The 16768-nt window shown below is 34.9% G+C and overlaps 1 protein-coding gene across 1 annotated transcript in view; it reads right to left on the reverse strand.

Moving 5' to 3' along the window:
• Zswim6 (zinc finger SWIM-type containing 6) overlaps positions 1–16768 on the reverse strand; it is a 175597-nt gene that overhangs the window by 86756 nt on the left and 72073 nt on the right. The gene's annotated exons all lie outside the window — the stretch shown is intronic.

Consider the following 16768-nt stretch of genomic DNA (forward strand, 5'->3'; position numbering starts at 1 on the left):
ACATGTTCACAATCCAAATAAGGAAACTTAAAAAAAAACTGCTTAAAGGTTGAATAAGCGTAAAGACTTTTAATATATAGATTTCAATAATATTAAACATTTAAGGTCAGTGTGGATTGAAAAACTGAGCTTCAGAAATCAAACAATAGAAGTTTTTTCTCTTTTAAAACTCAGCCTGAGGGCTGGGAAGTTTGGACGAGAGGTAGAGTGCTTGCCTAGCATGCACAAAGACCCAGGATTGATTCCTTGGTATCACATACATAGTAAAAAGCTGGAAGTGGTGCTGTGGCTGTAGTGGTAGAGCTCTAGACTTGAGAAAGTCCAAGGACAGTGTTCAGGCTCTGAGTTCAAGCCCCAGGACTGGCAAAAAACAAAAACAAAAAAACAACAACAAAAAAAACACAACTCAGCCTGGGAGACCGAGAATGAGAAAACCATGTGATAAAATAATGGGCATATTCTACATATTTCCTGCTCTTTATAAATTACAACTCTGCTGTATTACTGGAATAACCCCATGACTATACAATATATAGGAGTCAATGCTGTTAGATGTAAATGCCAAATGGGAATCCTGTATGATGACTAAAAGACTTTAAAGGAAAAAAAAAGATCTCTTGGTTACAGGACTAATATTAACTTGTGTTGTGATCTTATGAGTTTTTCTATCTTCTTCTCTAGCAGGTAACACTTCAAATAAATAATGTCGAAATATCTAATATGTATCTAAACTTCTCTATTCCAATTGACACTGATTTTTCTTTTCTTTACTTTTCCTTTTTTGTACAAGTCTTGAGGCTTGAACTCAGGGTTTGGGTATTGTCCCCGAGTTTTTGGGTTTGGCTCAAGGATAGTGCTCTAACATCTGAGCCAGAGATCCACTTGCAATCTTTCTTAGGGGTAGTTTTTTGGAGAGAAGAGTTTCATGGACATGCTGCCAAGATTAGCTTTGAACCACAATCCTCAGATCTCAGCCGCCCGAAGAGCTAAGATTAAAGGCCAAGCAGGCACTCTGATTTTTCTTAGCCTGTGAATTATTTCTAGTCAAGGACAGATTCATAGGTTTGGCATTTCCAACTATCCTTTTCGTTTCTCACCATTCCTAAAATATAATCACTTTTGATGCTTCTAATTGGGTTAAAACAGAAACCATATCAAGTTTCAAATCCCTCTAGCTTTTTTCGGAATGCATACCAATGCCACTTTTATCTTCTCTCCACCAAAAAGAATATCAAGACTATTTTGATGTTCATACACACTGACTCTGTAGAGACCTAAGTGAATTAAGTTTCATAACCATTTTAAGAAATAATATTGTCATTCAAAAACTGAATGAGAAGAAAACTAAGTCTAGACATGGTCTTATTGTACAGACCATAATATTTCTTTTTATTTTCTTTTCTATAGCTGTATAGAGGACTTTCCTGTCAATGTATCAGTTTGTGAGTATGAGTATAGTGCATCTTGATCAGTATCACCCATTTCTACATGATGGTATTTTTTTAAATTATTTCATTACCCATAAACCTTATCAATTCATCCATTGATAGATATATATAGACAGACAAACAAGACAGACAGACAGATAGAAAATAGCAATTTAGAGTGAAGCATTATGCCAGATGCCTTCTCCTTTAGGTTTCACAATTCAGTAAAAGACAAACTTAATTTTCTTTCTTTGTATAGTTGGAGAAAGGAAACTTCAAAATCACTTAATGTAATACTAAGTAACAGTTCATCTGACCAGGTTTCCTACACAGTTCAGCTTATTCAGCTGTTAAGTTTTCTTAAAGCTACTTATTGTAAACATGGGAAGACATATAACATTCTTAAGCCTTATGTATATAAAAATTTTAAGACTAGTCAGGCCCTGGTGGCTCACACTTATATTCCTAGCTACTTAAGAAGGCTGAGGTCTGAGAATTGAAGTTCAAAGCCAGTAAGACTCACCAGAAAACCAGAAGTGGTGCTATGACTCAAAGTGTTAGAGAGCTAGCCTGCACATAAAATCTCAGCAATAGTGCCCAGGCCCTGAGTTCAGATCCCACAACTGACCAAAAACAAAACAAAACACAAAGACAAACAAACAAAAGTCTTACATTATAAAGGCCAGGACCTGGGTGATAAGAGAATCTGACCCTTTACTGGTCCTTTACTCTGTGTCAGCCTGTAAACGGGATCTGAGTCTTTGACAAGTCTCTTAACTAAGTATATGTTGTTTCCAACAAATGTAACATGAAAGGCTGACCAGATAATTTTTAAAGCTGTGACTACAGTTCTTATTCATCTTTGATGGTAATAGTAATGTATATACATCAGAACTATTCTTACAGCTGTGCAAAAACATCTGAGAGGGGAAGGATGAAAAACACCCTGTAAAGCAGGACTAAGTTTATTAAGTTCTTCCTTAGACAATTTTAACATGATTTCTGATAAATTAAGTACTTAGATTTGAATGAAAAAAAAAAGATGCCTGGACAAAAGCCTCACCAGAAGCTGTCTTCACATCCAAAAGGGGTTCAAGTTGAATCTTCCCATTTACCCAATTGTGGCCAACAGAAAGGTGTCTGACTATTTGTACTTTAGTGATGAAAAAGAGAAAAAAGCTACAATTTCCAAGTTTGAATCAACTTTTATACATAATCTTATGTCAATTATAACTTAGATGTGCAAGATAAACTCTCTAGCTCAGATTTCTCTGCCAAAAATGCCTCTTCTTTGTTTGTCCTATACACTTTTACAACTTATTTTAAATCAATTCCTCAGTGATATAGAGGGACACTGGTACCTAGAATTTTATCACTCCTTACACACACACACACACACACACACACACACACACACATTTGTTCTCCTTCATGCAGCAAAGTGTTTTTTGCGGATTGTTCTTATCGAACTGTTGACACACAACACTGTGGTGAATTGTGTGTATGCTTGTCTGTTCCAGTGAACACTACGCTGTTTTATTCATCTTTGTGTCTCCAGTACCTACTAGGACCAGGCACATGGCTGGCATGCACTAAATGTTCACTAAACTGAATAGAAAATTTCCCATTCACACACAAAACTTAAAGAGTATGGCAGAATACTCCCAAACATTAATACTTGGACATGTTTTGGATGGAACAAGCAAATTTTGAGGATCTTGTAAAATTACCTGTTAGATCTATTTTTTTTCAAATCCCTCATATTTCTTATGGATTTATAGGCCAAGGAAAAGGTGCATGTCCACGGTATTTCTATGTTTTGATAATTATCCTAACATTCATGACATTTTTCTCCTAAATGGGAAGGCCAGAGAGGCTGATTATAGTTGAAAGATCTCTTACTTATTCTATTGTATAAATTAGTACGTCATCCTTAGATTTAACAGTATCTTTTACTTTTTTTTCTTACACCAATGAATAGCACCAAGTGACAGCCATTTTCCTATTTCATGCACAATCTGAAAAGAAAATCCAGGCCTGATGCCAAAGAGAGTTGTCAATTTTTCAAACCAGATTATCCTACCAAGTCAGCCATCTTTCTTCTTCCATTAGGAAAGAAATTAACATGGACTTGCACTGCAAAATATGGGCTCAACATTTTTAAATCACTAAGGTATTTGTATCCCTAATATACACCAGTCTTTTTCCCTTTCAGTTTATTCCCTAGCATTAAATAAAACTGTTGCATAGTTTCCAGTCTTAAAATATTTCTCATATTCCTATTTTTTTCTAATTTTTCAAAGAATATTCCAAATAGAGTAAAATATCAAGTCATGATGTGAAATTTCAAGTATAATCCTGGAATTTAGGTTAGAGCAAAAACACAGCTCAACTTTATGATGGCTACATATAAATACAACAGCACATACTCATAAAAAAAATTCTTGGAGAATAACCTGTGAACGACCTGTCCTAACTCATTTTAAACTTAAAATATCATTAGAAGGGCTGGGAGTTTGGCCTAGTGGTAGAGTGCTTGCCTAGTATGCACAAAGACCCGGGTTTGATTCCTCGGTACCACATACACAGAAAAAAGCTGGAAATGGTGTTGAGGCTCAAGTGGTAGAGTTCTAGCCTTGAGAAAGTCCAAGGACAGTGCTCAGGCCCTGAGCTCAACCCCAAAAAGTTTATCCCTAATTCATGTGTATTAAAATTAAAATTATACATACTGTGCATGACCCAACAATTTCATTCCTAGATAAATACTATTACAAGTGTGTACACATATACCAAGATATCTAATCAAGAGTATTCTTAGCATTAAGACTGATACCATAAATAGAAAGCAATGCAAATATCCACCAACAATAGAATGCAGAAACAAAATATGGTAAAGAGATACCACAATAGAGCAGGGTTAATCTATAACCAATTCAGATGAACCACGGAATATTGAATAAAAGAACCAAAAACAATACATAAAATGCAATTCTATGCCTATGTGTTCCATTGTAGACATACTTTTTTGTTTTGTTCTGTGCCAGTCCTGGGGCTTGAACTCAGAGGTTGGGTACTGTCTGTCTCCATGCTTTTTGTTCAAGGCTAACATGCCACTGCTTACGCCACAATGCTACTTCTTGCTTTATGGTGGTTAGTAAGAGGTAAGAGCTTAACCTTTCAAATACTTTCTTGTGTCAGGCTAGTTTCCAATCAGTCCTCAGATCTCAGCCTCCTGAGTAGCTAGGATTATAGTCCTGAGACACTGGGGCCTGGCTTATGTAAATATGTTTTATTCAGCATCCTATTTTATACTTGACAATTTTTATAACAAGTCTTATTCTATACACAGTCTTTGTACCAGGCTAAAAACTACTTGAGGGTAGGGACTGATTTTATTCACTTTAAGACAATCAGAACATGACTAGAAGCTCAACAAACATTGACTGGATAAATGGATGAGTGAATTAGGAGCCTAGGGAAGCCACAATTGGCATATGAACCACAAAGAACCAGAAGAATGAGGCACTTGCCTTTGCTTGATAAAGCAAAAAAATGGCTTCCAAAAAGTCATCTCCAAATTTCAACTATTTCAAATACATTCACAAATGTCTGCTGTTTAGACTCAGAATAGTTTGAGCATTTCTGCAAAACTTGTCCGAGCTCAGTTGAGTTGCCAAATTCTGTTTTTCTCTTTTGCCAGATTTGTAGTCATCTACCTATATTAATAATTATTTAATTTAGATACAAAAACACAGGCACAGCTCTTTATGAATTTACCCCTAAGAGTTATGTTTTTCCATTAAAATGTTTTTCCATTAAAATCTACATCTCAACACATCCTGCTGTTCTTAAGAGTTGGAATGTTTTCATCCCCCCAAGTTCCCTGTCAGTCTCCTATGGACCACTGGGCTGAAATTAGTTATTCATTGTAAGTGAAGAAGCATTGGCTGAAGTGAAGCCCTACAGAGAAAGAGTGCCATTTTACGTGCCAATTTCTGTACCAAAGCATCAGATACTTTACTAATATGAATATTCAAAATTTCTGCATAATGTATAGAATTATATCCTGCTTTGCCTGTCTATTCCAATACTACATGTGCACTCAAGTAACATTATTCTAAATTATCCTCTTTGAAAATATAGTATTTTTATTATATCTCTTCCTTTGTGTTGTCTGTAATAGAGGGCATAAATAACATCAAATATTAAAAATAAAAGCATGACTCTGAAAATAACCAAATGTAAGTGTCTGACCTTCAATTACTAAAACAATTTACTAAATTTAATTTGGAGTAATTTTCTAAATTCCTTACTACTAGATGGAGTATGACATTAGGTTGCTGTGATGTAAGAATAAATGAAAAGGGTATGTTAAATTTTTAACAGCTGCTGGTAAATTCAGGATATTAAAATTGTTAGTGATAGGAAAACTGCACAATTACATTGTCAGAGTCATAGCATATCCATCTATACCAGCAATTTATTCTATATAAAAGTTGTCTGTTTGTGTAAACTATAGAAATACATGTTACTAAGTAAGCTATGGAAGGGAGCATCATCACTGAAGAGGATGTAAGTGCTGCTATAATTAATGACTTGTTCACTCCAATGAATCAGGTTATTCTGGGCTTTATAGAGCATCCACATTTGTTGGTGAACATCACCTCTTAGAATCAAGAACTATGCAATATCTTTACTTTCTGGCACTTTACCACAGCTCTATCTAACCTTACATTTGTCATACATTGATCTTCCCTCTAAAAGGTATGCTTTGTCCTAGCATAATACTTAATGTTTTGTAATGATGAGTCTATATATTTCTTGTGAAAACATGAATGCTAGAAAATAAATAATCTGAGAACTAATATGAACTATCACACAAGCTTACTGAAGCCGAACAGAGCAGAAAAGTCAGCCGTGAACACAGAGGGATCCCAGGATTAAATGATTCCACAGCATCATGTCATAAAGTTCAGGATGTAAAAGATCTATGTATCTATAATTAATGTGGCACCTAACTGGCAAAGGTCTTGACAAGTAAGCCGTAGTTACAACACTTCTCGGTGGAAAATACACACACACACACACACACACACACACACACACACACACACACACACACACACACCTAGGAGACACATTTAAACTACAAACACTATCACCCTGCAAAATGTAACACTTAAGATCCCTACTACTGTAGTAAAGTATAGAAAACTATATTCTCAATCTTTCAATATTCATTCTATTTAGAAATTATGGAAACTGAGGGAAGAAAACAATTTTCAATTGGTAACATCCTACTTTTCATCAGATTTTTAAAAAGTAACAAGTTAAATTTGTTGTCTAAACCACCACTAGCCAGTGTGCTCAGGAGCTTGAGGAAGGAGGATCACTAGCTCGAAGCCTGGCTGAGCTATGAGCTACATAGTGAGACTCTATTTTTAAACATTATAAATAAATAAAACAATCACCACAAACTAACAATTTTGAAAATATAATAAATCAACTTCCTATTTAACCAACAATCATTTTTAAATAAAATTCCTAACAGTTGTTTAAAATATGCATAACTAGGCTTGGGATAGTTATTCTGATTTAAAGCAAAAACACATCTGTTTATGAGTAAGTAAATATAGTCTGACAGCAATTTGGAACATCTATCAGAAAGAAATCAACTGCAAGCTTAATAAGTATTATTTGTATTCTACATAATAGTTTATTTGTTCTTTGTAGCCAGTGCAGTAATAAAACACCCTCCTCAAACTCATTTAATGTGTACTAAATCCAAGGTACCTAAGCAAAACATTGAAAATTCCATTTGGAAAGTTCCCAGCCCCTACAGCCCAACTTCAAAAATATTACTACCATCTGGTTACTAGTCTGTGTTTACCAAAACAGTAGCTGTGCACACATTTCTGTAGCAGCTGTGGTCAAAACTTTAAATCAATCCATTTGGCTAAATGAAAACTCTTCAAGGGAAAAACAAATAACAGCATTTGAATTTACGCTTAAAATAAATTCCATTACCAGTTATCAAGGTCAGAAACAATCAAATTTGAAGTGTATTTGAGAGATCAATCTTTAGAAAATAAGAAAGTACAAGAAAAGCAAGAGATTTAGCTAGTGTCTTAGAACTAGTAACTAGACTCTTGTCAAAAATATCAATAGTGGCCAGGAGTTTGGCCTAGTGGTAAGAGTGCTTGCCAAACATGCATGAAGGCCCCAGTTCAATTTCTTGGTACCATATTCATAGAAAAGGCCGGAAGTGGTGATGTGGTTCAAGTGGTGGAGTTTTAGCCTTGAGAAAGTCCCAGGACAGTGTTTAAGCCCTGAGCTCACGCCCCAGGACTGGCAAAAAAAAAAAAAAAATGTGTGTGTGTGTAAATATACACATATATTAATGGTTTCTAATACAAGCGTCTTTTCCAAAATGATCCCATCTAAATTTCATGTCCCAGGAAATGAAATGTGGCATGGGAATACAGCAATAATAAATTTGGTTCCAAGTATTTTAAGAGTACACAGAATTTTCATAAAATTTAACAGCTCATTATAAAGCTTGACTTATACTGGTTTTCTAACTGATCAGAGCTTAAGGTATCCTGTGAAATTTGTAAGAATTTTAATTTTACTTACAATTTTTCCCTTTTCACATTCTTCCCCTAAACCTTTCCATAAAATATCTATAAGCCAATTCTGTATCAATGAGCAAGAGGCTAAACAATTACTTTAGATCTACTACTAATTTCTTAACTCCTACATACATATACGCTCTTGAGTACACACATATATTCACACACACACACACACTATAATATACCTAAGTAATATTCTGAATGCTTTCTTCGAAATAGAAAGTCTTTTCCTAATTAAAACTATCAAACTTTCAAATGCGTTCCTGAAATAAACCTCATCTCCAAATACAAAGTAATACAACCAATTTCTATTCCTTTGTTAAAGAGGGAATAAAACATAGTGAGCCAAAGGTATTATACATAGATCTTTTATTGTTACTAGAAATTTATCTAATAAAACTTAAAAAAAATTCTGACTATACAGGGAAACATTTTAAGCATATTTATGTTAAGGAGCCAATATCCGTGCTTTAAAGTAAATTTAGTTTCCTTCTTTCTTCTTTTTACTAGTCCTGGGGCTTGAACTCAGGGCCTGAGCAATGTCTATGGGCTTTCTCAAGGCTAGGGCTCTAACACTTAAGCCACAGGACCACTTCCAGCATTTTCTATGTATGTGGTACGGAGGAATTGAATCCAGGTCTTCATGCATGCTAGGCAAGCACTCTACAACTAGGCCAAACTCCAGGCCCCTCTTCCTTTTTCTTAATTCTTAAGAATAAAATAAGCTAACAACAACTACAGAGACGAAGCATGTGTTCTACTATTCTATGTAGAGTTCTAAATTTCAAGGAAAAATTGTACAGTAAATTATCTGAAGGGATGGTGGGGATGATTAATAATAATTCTATAGATGAGTGGACACAGTGACTTATACTTGTAATCTTAGCTACTCAGGAGGCTGAGATCTGAGGATCAAGGTTCAAAGCCAGCCCAGATACAAAAGGATCTGAGACTCTTATCTCCAATTAGTCCGTAGAAAATGGGAAGTTGGGCTTGGCTCAAGGATACAGCTGTAGACTTGAGCTGAAGAGCTCAGGGACAGCGTCCAGGCCGAGTTCAAGCCCCATGACCCAGATAGATAGATAGATAGATAGATAGATAGATAGATAGATAGATAGATAGATAGTAAAGATAATAATAATAATTTTATAGGTGGACTACTTTCTTGGCTTCTGATTTCTATCCAGAAGAACATGAGAACCCAATGGAAACCTCAAACTCAAATCATTTTTGTGTACTTATTTACATCACACATGGGAAAATGATACATCAATGCCAGTAGATAATGTCTAGGCAAACATGGGGATAATTTAGGATCACACTTGAGACAACTGAACAAAAAGGACTATATTCATTTTCTCACAGGTGACACCAACAGGCTTGGACAGCTATTAGTGGAGCAGGACAAGCAATCCACTCCCATCTGACACAATCTCATGGTGGGTATATCAAGTGTTAGGGCCCAAGGCTAGTCAGCTAAACTGCCAAGTTGTGAGAAAAGCTTTTGGAGCTCATTCTATAGCACCACCACAGTTCACTAAGAGTAGTTTCAATTGACATGCAGTAAGAATAATACAAAGGCATGTGAAATACTTCATTCTGCTCACTACTGTTTTTGATGGTTCAGCTTAGAAGATGAATCATGTTGCACAGGTGTTTAGGATTCCATTCAGCCAATTACTATACACACTTCGTTCTAAATTGAAACTTAAGGTTTTAGAGAAATGGGAAGCAAAATGTTTTCAAATTCTCTGTTAAAACAAAAGAAAACAAAACAGCCTGTTGTATTAGAACAAACAGCAGTTTGTTCTTAACAGTTCTTTGTTTGACAAGACTGGGCTAAGCTAGAAAGGTCATTTATGCCTCAAAGCACCAAATTAACATCTGAAGGCATGAATTTTAAAAATGGCTATTTGTTTTTATTCTGTGAATGGCTAATGCAGTTTCACAAAAACAGATAGGAGAAAATTCATTAATCTTAGCCAAGTTCCCATAAAAATCCAAAAAGCAATAATAACGAGAGAAGAAAGAAGAGGAACCCAAACTTTTCCAAGGCACTCTAAACATTGATTTCACATTCATTATCAATATATGCTGACTATATTATTTAAACTCACTCTTTAGCAAGATTTAAGAGAGAAGCTGAAATGGTCAAACTAAGTCAGAAACATAGGAAAAGAAATGCCATTTAATTATTCTAAGATGACTTTTGGGCATATCATTAATACCATTAAATGAGGCTCTTCCCTCCTATTCATAATCCTTTAGCTCTATACCAGTAAAGATTACACAGGATGACATCCTAATTCATGTAGTATTAAACTGGTTCAAAAAAAATTCCCCCAAAGTTCCTATTTATTTTCACAGCCAAGGTCTATGATTATGTATATTTGAAGTGTAAGTCATCATTACTAATTATAATCTTCAGCTGTATAAATGTTAATCAAGAAAAAAAAACTCTGGTTTCACTAGAATAATCAAACAATGATGTCAGAAATTTATTGTACTGCCTTAAGAAACTCATTCAATTTCATTATAGTTTATACAATACACATACATATTATTAATACCACACTATTTTGGAAAGCATCTGATTTAGGAAGATTTAACATACGATTAAAAACTAATAAGATGTAGTATAATATAAAGCAGAAAGTAAATATTTAAATGTTCACTAATTTCTCAAAATACTATATAAAATTTTGAGTCAGGTTTTAAAATTATAAAATAACACCGTATCAATTCAAAGTAATCTTCAAATGAAATCAGCATGTCAAAGAGACATCTGTGCCCATGTTAGCTGCAACACTTATTCACAATAGCTAATAAATGGAAACAACCAAAGTGTCCATCAACTAATTAATACATGAAATTTATTATAATGAAATTAATAAGTGAATAAAGAATTGTGTTACACATACACAGTAGAATAGTACTTCAAAAACATGAATGGTGCTAGAGATCATTAAGTTTAATATTAATCCAGGCATCGAAAGTCAAATCCCTCATATGTGGGATCTAAAAAAGTTGTACTCATAGAAGTTAAAAGCAGACTAGGGGTTATAAAAGGGTAGAGAAGAGGAGACGAGAGAGCAGAGGAGAGGATGACTAGTAGGCACTAAGTAACGATTAGATAGGAATAGGAGACTATGATGCTATTTCAGTAGAATAACTATAGATGACATTGAATTCTGTAGTTTTGAAAGCCTTCAGGACTTTTGTCTTCTCACTGTTTAACCCCTTGCAATGTGACTTCCAGTCTAAGTATCAAATGATCAGGGTTCTCTCAGGGTTAGTGATCTCATAAATACAAAGCAGACTACCAGGCTTCATTCTTAACATCTCATCTCTACACCATAAAACCTTTGACAAACTTCTCTAACATTGCACTGTCACAATTCTCTTCTAATCGTATCTCAATAATCCTGAAGTCCTGAGTGTCTTTCCCAAAGTTCTACTCCCTTGCACAAAACCTGGGAATGACACAAACAACAAAATGGTGGCCCCAACAGTTGAGCAGTGAGGGGCCCTATTTGAAGGTTGTAGAAGGTTAGCACAGTAGTAAGGCTTCCTCTTCATAGACAATAGTCTCCAATTCCACCCTACTGCTATAACATATCACACACACACACACACACACACACACACACACACACACACACACACACACACACACACACACCCCAAATCTGCATTTTCGTTCCTATTTTATTCTGATCACCACGCCTCTCAAATCAAATGTTTGCTCAATCGTATTTGTACATTCAATCACACTCTAAACACCTCATACTTGTCAGGTACATAGCTAAATTTATCACTGTCCAAAGCTAATACCACTAACAGGACATGTCAGCCTGTAATTTTCTCATCTTGGTTGCAAAGAATCTATCGAAGCCTTTTAAATTTTCCTTCTTATTGTTTCTTTTTCACTACTGAATATTCCTCACTAAAATCAGACCTATCCTCCCAGATTGAATAAATGGCCTCTCTGTTGTAAACATTCTGCTGCTAGCTCTAGCTACACACATACACACACACACACAAAACAAACAAACACAGCAGCAGAGCACTGCCCTATAGAAAGACTAATATTATATACTCGGCCAGAGATAGGACTATATTCTGCAGGAAAACTTGGGGGTTTTTTTATTCCATTACATAGATCATACAGAGAGTTGTCACTAACTTTAACACATATAAAAAAATTCAAATTTTCCTCAATTGAGTCTCCCTTATAAAAATTACTATAACATGGTTATATGAAACAGGTCAATTCTGATATATATTAGAATATATCAGTATGTTATTTCAATGTACCAATTTCCAATTAAACTCTGTACTCATTAGTTCAACTATTTCTTTTTAGATTTTTTTAAAAGTCAATTTCAATATGAAGGATAGATAATCATTCTTCCTGATTAAGGCAGTAAGTAGATCATCCTTCTGTAGGTAGCTAATACTTTAGGATGTAAGCAATGCTCTAGCAGAAGTAGGCACTCTATGTATCTAAGAACCAGAATCTCAAGTAAATGGCAACATATGACTATCCATCTCATATCTTATAAGCCAGGGGTTTACTTTTTTTTTTGGCCAGTCCTGGGCTTGAGCTCAGGGCCTGAGCACTGTCCTTGGACATTCTCAAGGCTAGAGCTCTACCACTTGAGCCTCAGCACCACTTCCAGCTTTTTTCTATGTATGTGGTACCGAGGAATCGAACACGGGTCTTCATGCATGCTAGGCAAGCACTTTAACCACTAGGCCAAACTCTCGGCCGCCAGGGGTTTACTTTTAACTGAGATTTTTCTCAGGTTTCAACATATGAACAGTAAAAGGAGCAAAACTTTTTTTCAAAATTACTAAAAAAAAAAAAAAAAAAAACGTGTTTTGATAGTTACCTGTAACAAATCATTTACAATCCTCTTCTCTTCCTGATGATTAACTCTTCACCAAGGACAGAAGCTAACAAATACAAGCCTTGTATCACAATGCCACCGAGAAAGTCAGAGTAAACCAGAAAAAAACAAACACTTTTTTAAAGTCACTAAGGATTCTTAGCATAAGACATTATAAAGGTGATCATTTTCTCTAACCTTTTAAGTATTTCTGGCATTCCTATCACTATAAAAACTGGAACATCCTAGAAAGAACCACCAAAACAGCTTTTAAAACTCAAGAAAATTACTGCAACACTTCAGTTAGAACCAAATTAGGCCAAATGCTATAGTTCCTAATAACATGCACCTCAGCGTCTTAGTCCTTTCTAGAAAATGAAGAGATGAAAAGAAAATGAAAGGGATGTGACTGACAGTTCTTAACACTTAAGTCAAAACAAATGTCATTGTTCCTCAAAACCAAAAGAATGAATGTTTGCCTAAGTCCATGGTTCTCTCCACAATAATGCTAAAACACAGTAGGCTTATATATAATCTGCCTAAGAGCCAATAACGAAGTATTGAGGAACTAAGAAAGTTATCTATCTATAATGGCTGGGTTAAGGGGTTCTCAATAAAGAAAAATTAGTGTACATTTTAAAATCCCATTTTTATGTTCCTGGCAAGGAACACTCATTTTAAATACAGGAAGTTTGGGCTGTTTAAGACAAGAACTGTGTTATAAATAGTTGCAAGAGGTTTATCTTTATTATTGTTGTTCTTAATGTACTATGTGAAGTTATTACTTTCCTCCCACCCCCCCCTTTATGGTTTATCTCATGTTTGTTTCTGTATCTGACTTTGGTACCTGGTATATTGTATATACATTTATTTGTTTATTTGAAATAGAGAAGGGAAGGGGAATACCAAGATGATTGGGGAGTGAGGGAAGAAAAAGTGAGAGAAAAACATGGGAAGGGGTAGCCTGATGAATGTAACTGTAATTCCTCTGTGCATGACCCCAACAATAAAAATACAATTAAAAAAAAGAATTGTGTTATAAATAGCTGCTTGGTCATTATTAATAACATGTAGTGGTATACTTGTAAATATCAAAAACCTAAGAAATATAGACAATTCAATCACTTTACAGCCATTTATAGTAAAGATTAGCTCAGTCATGAATCACTAATAGAGGCCAAGTCTAGGGGGAAATTTTGATGAAGAGCAGGATTTTCATGGTTTCAAAATGTCTCCCCATAGATTGCTTATTAGTTCCAAGAGAAAAAAAATTATCTAATTAGTGAAGCAATTGGAAAACATTTTGACTAATGATCACAATTAACACTACCAATCAGAAGCAGATAGATTTCATGTGTGTCCAATCGTGATACTCTGAAGACATATTATTTATGCAGTATTCAGGTAAGAAAAATATAACACAAATCTAATCATGAGAAAACATCATTAATGGGAATGTTCCATCAGAAAAATGGCTTTAAAATGTCAAAAACTCAAGAAAGTGTGTGGAAATATTCTTGAGTAAAAGAGGGTAAAGAGAAAGAAGTAAATAAAGTTAGTGATCTAAACTAGATACCATCACTGAAGGAAAAAAATATCCATGAATAAAATTGCTAGTTTATGGGCCAGGAGTTTGGCCTTATTGGTAGAGTACTTGCCTAGCATGTACGAAGACCCAGGTTCGATTCCTCATTACCCCATACAAAGTGGTGCTGTGGCTCAAGTGGTAGAGTTCTATCCTTGAGAAAGCCCAAGTACCGTGCTCAGGCCCTGAGCTCAAGCCCAGTACTGGCCAAAAAAAAAAAATTGCTAGTTTAACTTTTAATGTGTAAAGTACAAATGTGGCTAACTTTTTTCAAATAAAATTATTTTACAAATTTATTTAAAAAATTGCTAGTTTAACTGACAACTGGAATACAGGTTGAATTATTTAAAAAGTTGTAAACAATTTTAATTTACTGAAGATGACAACTGTAATGTGTCTTCTGTGACCTTATAAGGTAATATACCACAGAACTTACTGTCAAACAATTTAGGAAAAATACATTCATATATATGCACAGATATATATATGGATCATGAAAACAAGAGTTATCAAGTGATAAATATGAATAAATGGGCAAACATAACTTTATTGGTATTCCTTGAAGAATTACTCTTACAACTTCTGTAAAGCTGAAATTATTATCAAAGGACAAAAAAGTATGAAATCTTTATATATAGTGTGTACATATTACACACCTGTGTCATGTTATCCACACATCCATGTGTGCATATATATGCATATTTATATGTATATGTGTATATATATATATATAAAAAACACTTCAGGATTATGTCATTTTATTTGGAATAGATGCTGTTGAAGCGTCTATAAACTAGTGTTTATATTTAAATACGGCTGTAAAAGTAAGACTTTATCATATTATAATCTTACAATCTTGCTTGAGAAGTGTTCAAATGTGTCAAAGGTTTTAAAAGCAGCATCCATCATTTCATAGTTGAGTATAAGTTATACACCTGCTTCTACAGGACACAAGTACATAATGACAAAAAGGAAGAAAAAAAGAGAAACCCTGCTCATCTCATTCTACTTAACATACCCAGGTATCAGTTCATTTCTTACTAGACAGGCACAAAAGATCCTTTATAGGATGGGGCAACTTCACTCTTCAAATTTGATATTCCCTTGTCCACACACACATATCCCTTTTGAGTGACCTACGTTGATCCCTTTTCAAAGTCGTCCCTTTGCATTCTTTGTTTCCTCTACCAACTATGTCCTTCTTTGATAGCTTTCTCTGTCTGATGAGCCCTTTCTCCTGCCACTCAATTGAGCCTAAATGGTACTGCCTCTCTAAAGCCTTTTGGTCCCCCCCCCAAATTGTCTCCTTTATATCCTGATCTCACAGAATTATGCCTCTGTGATATATGGAGATTTCCCTTTTTTGTGTGAGTTTCTCTGTAATTAGAACATGAGGTAGGGCCTCTCAGAGTAGGGACAGTAGATTAAAGTCATGTGTTCCTACCATAGCATTTCATAAAACGATAATTAATAAGGTTCATCGGTAAACATTTAACTAATTCTGTGAACTCTGTGTCCAGGTTAAAACACTTTACAAATATCAACTTACTCCTTCTAACAATCGTAAAAGAAAAGTGTGCCACATTTTGTCAGTTCTATAAATATATACCATTTTCTCCATTTTATCTCTCTGAAATTGAGATGTAATACTTATTAAATAACACTTTTTAGTGGTACATAAAGCAAATAATGCACACTATAATCTGTGGTCATAATTTTGATCAAGTACAGCATTATTCCAGGATCTTCCTTCATATTTTCAAATAAACCAAGTTTATAAAAGAGAATTCAGTTAACTCACTAACTGTTGTATATAGGAGAGACATGATTCAGTCCTAGTTAGGCAGGATCCAGAAACCAACTGCTTAAACCACAATGTTATACTGTCTCCCTAACAAGAGTGAATCTGCAGTATGTTTGAACTTGCTGGCACCCACCAGCTGGAAGAGTCCAACAATGAGGTCTGTAGGATCCTGACAAGTAGCAGACAATAAGCCAAAATTAGATTCAATAAAACTACAACAAACTGCCTGGGAGTTTGGCCTAGTGGTAGAGTGCTTGCCTAGCATGCACGAAGGCCCAGGTTCGATTCCTCAGTACCACATACATAGAAAAAAGCTGGATGTGGTGCTGAAGCTCAAGTGGTAAAGCTCTAGCCTTGAAAAAGTCCAAGGACAGTGCTCAGGCCCTGAGCTCAAGCCCAGGACTGGCAAAAAAAAAAAAAAAAAA

Source organism: Megascapheus bottae, chromosome 4 (genome assembly GCF_031878675.1).
Source record: "Megascapheus bottae isolate mThoBot1 chromosome 4, mThoBot2.hap1, whole genome shotgun sequence".
NCBI classification, from domain to species: Eukaryota; Metazoa; Chordata; class Mammalia; order Rodentia; family Geomyidae; genus Megascapheus; species Megascapheus bottae.